The 3,604-nt window shown below is 40.6% G+C and overlaps 1 protein-coding gene across 4 annotated transcripts in view; it reads left to right on the plus strand.

Moving 5' to 3' along the window:
* Positions 1–3,604, plus strand: part of PACRG (parkin coregulated) — a 1,062,802-nt gene that overhangs the window by 298,001 nt on the left and 761,197 nt on the right. The gene's annotated exons all lie outside the window — the stretch shown is intronic.

Below are 3,604 nucleotides of genomic sequence, written 5' to 3' on the forward strand. Positions count from 1 at the left end.
GACCTCCTCCTACATTTGACATCGGCAACACATTGCCCATGAAGTACATCACGTGTCATGTGCTGGCTTGATGGGTATATAAGGTGTGTGCAGTAGGTTGTCTGCACAGATATCACTCGTTGCTGTCATGGTTAAAAAGGGCAATTTATCCCAGTTGCAAAAAGGGATGATTATCGACTTTCGGGCCAAGGGTGGCAGTATTTCTGAAACAGCGCAGTTTGTGAACTGTTAGTGTGCTGCTGTGTTGAAGGTGTATCGTGACTGGAAAAAAAAGGCTCCATTGCTAATAACCAAAGTGGAAACTGCGGAGCACCACATGCCATTGAGGTGAGAGGTGAAAGTCGTCTACGAAGGTGCACGAGGGTCGACTGACATGCTACAGTGGAGCAGCTCATCGTCAAAATGAACCTGGGGGAAGAGTGTTAACATAGTGTTAGTGGATCGGAGTAAAGATGCCATCTCCTGGGGTGCACTTTCCTACACTTTCTTTTATATATATATATATATATATATATAACATGTTGTCTGGCACTCTAAAAGCAGCTGGATCCATCTACCCTGGGTGCCATACCACAAAGAGTTAGTTCACATGTAGAGAATCACGGAAGGCACGACTGGGAATTGATGAAATAAACACTCAGAGGCAGCGGTTTAAGCTAAGTCAACGTTTCAGGGGTTTGCACCCTGTTATCAAGACTTCTGGACTTCTAGAAGTCTTGATAAAAGGGTGCAAACCCCTGAAATGTTGACTTAGCTTAAACCGCTGCCTCTGATTGTTTATTTAATCAAATCCCAGGAGTGCCTTCCGTGATTCTCTACACATATATATATATATATATATATATACACACCATATTTGTTTTCCTTTTTTAAAGTGGGGGACCCAAAGTCCAACTTGCCTACAGGCGACTGGGATGAACTTATGCCCCTGCCTCCAGATATTGATATTGTAGCATTAATATACCCACACATACTAATACACCCACCCAGATTATATTAATACACCCCTAAGGTCACACTAATACATCATTCCCACAGAGTGCAGAGCGGAGTAGAGTAATGTAAATCAAATAAAAAATCAAAAGGAAGGGGTGAGGAGTGGAGAAGAGGGTGGCGCATAGAGAGGGATAATCACTGTACTGCTGATCCAATGGTAGGCAATGTTGCCCCCCCCCCCCCCCAATTTTAATTAAATATAGTATTGTGCATCAACTTGTACATTTACAGTATCTTAAGCTTTTACTGAAACAGGAAGTACAGTATGAAAGTCACCACATAAATGTAACATTAAACAAATAATTTATTCCTTGTGAACTCAATGAATGACACTCTCCCCAGCTGAGCTGAATAGCAACTTGCCAAGGTGCCTCTCCATTTATCAAGATACTGTACGATAATGTTACAGTATGGCACTCCAGACAGTGCGACAAATAAAACAAATACTCCTAGGCCCTCATTCAAATGTAATTGGAGGTGTGCCCTAATGCACAAAGTACTGATGTGCGTTACCCATTTTGCGCGTTTGCAAGCATGTACTGTGACACAGTATGCAGCGGCAGCATCAGTCTACCTGTGATTGACAGTCAGATGCTGTTTGGGGTCGGGGAGGTGGTGGCAAAGGCCTCTGTTTGTGAAAACGGAGATGTATTACCGCCGTTTAGGGGGAGGGAAGAGGCCAGGGATCTCGTTTCCATGTATGCCGCAAGCCGCCCTATGGTGCTGGGGAAGATCTGGGGTGCTATCACTGCTGCTTGCATCCTTCTATGCAAGCATCAGTGATAGCACCTCCAACTACATTTGAATGAGGGTCCTTATTACAGCTATGTATATAGACTATATTAGTTTGAGAGCTGGTGCACACAGTTGCTGTAATGCAAAAATCCTCCGGGTGCAGAATTCATATAACTTAAAATGGCAGCATATTCCAGAAAACTGTAGAAAAAGGAACCAGCACTCCATAATACGATTAAAGGACCTAATTCAAGTTGGATCGCAAATCGCAATCCAACTGCAGTTTCTCTGTTGTCCACCACTGCTCACGCACAGGTCCCATCCTGCGCGTGCATGCACAGTTAATGCTAATGGTTAGAATTAACTGCGAACACCTCTGCCTGATTGACATGTGGAGGCGTTCGCGGGGCGGCAACGCTCCGTTTCCAATGCCAGGCCTGTGATGAGGGCGGCCCCCAGCATGTGAGCAAAAGGATTGTAAATTCTGCTGTTTAGCAGAATTTACGATCCTTACTGAATAAGGTCCAAAATACAAACACATTGAGAAGAAGCTTCAGCTTCCAATACTGTGAAACTGACACAATATGATAGCAAAATTCCCCATCATCAGTTAATATTGTAGTTAGAGATTATCATAAAATCTTAGAAATCTTGAAACGTGCACCATGTAATTTATTGCTCTGCGTTTTTGGATCCAGACACAATTAAAGACGTCTTTTTACTTGATGTAAATTGCAAACTCTTGGAAACATACAGAATGCAAATGCAGTCATGTATTAGAAATTATTTTAATTTAAATTTGTTAAATGACCTCCGAAAGCTAGATGAAAGATTTTCTGCTGAATGGACTGACGCATCCTGCCTGTATAATTTATGTGGGAAATTAGTGCGAATGGTTCACTTTTATGGAGAAGTGCTGCTTGTAGCAGGCCTGCAGAAACCATTTTCCCCCAAGCTTCCATCTGTTCTTCAATCCAGGGCATATGCCATCTCATCGAGCTTGAAAGTCAACTGATTTATAACTCCTGAAAAGTGCATAGATTGAAAAGAAAGGTCGACTGCCGTTATATGACAGTGATTTGTTAGGCACTTGGATAAAGACAATTCACATTACTATGGACCCGAGGGGAAGCTAGCGAAGCTGTAAGCTTCAAAACTTGCTGGATTGACAAGTAAAAAAAACAACAGCATTGAGTTAAAATAAAAAAATAAAAAGATTGTTGACTGGTTTTCCTTTTACAATGTAGGGGTTAAAGGTGTGATGTAGAGCAACAATGCCAAAATTATATTGTTATCAATTTGTTTCAGGCAGAAAAGCTTTTTTTTTCCGGGCTGCAAAGGTTGCCACCTTAAAGTGCCAGGGCTTGTTACACTTTAATCTTTAAACTGTGCATTGAAACATCAGTCTTAAGAGTACTGGTTGCTGCTTGTCATAAAGTTCTGATCAACATCACAAACAGAGCTCTGATGAGTTTTCTGAAGGTGAATACCCTGTTCTGGTCCAATTAGTAATTTAATAAATGTTTGATGCTTGGCCCCAGCACTTACATTTCCCTCCTCCTCTTCCCCTCCACCCAGAATTATTTCAACACTACAAAGCAATAAACTCTTTGGTAGGTGGCAAACCATGTCAAATTGACAATATGACCATAAAAAAAAAAATCAATGCGTGTTTTGATGTTTTCATTTGTAGCTGTGATTTATTTCAGTTCTTTACATTGGAAATGCTGGAACAAAAAGAATTTTCTATGCACATTAATACTGGATAACACATATTGGACTTACAATATGATATTTTATATAACAATATTATATTATATTTTATATAAAAAGCATATATATAAATTAATATTAATAGTTTAATTTGTGCCAT

Source organism: Pseudophryne corroboree, chromosome 4 (genome assembly GCF_028390025.1).
Source record: "Pseudophryne corroboree isolate aPseCor3 chromosome 4, aPseCor3.hap2, whole genome shotgun sequence".
In the NCBI taxonomy this organism is placed as follows: Eukaryota; Metazoa; Chordata; class Amphibia; order Anura; family Myobatrachidae; genus Pseudophryne; species Pseudophryne corroboree.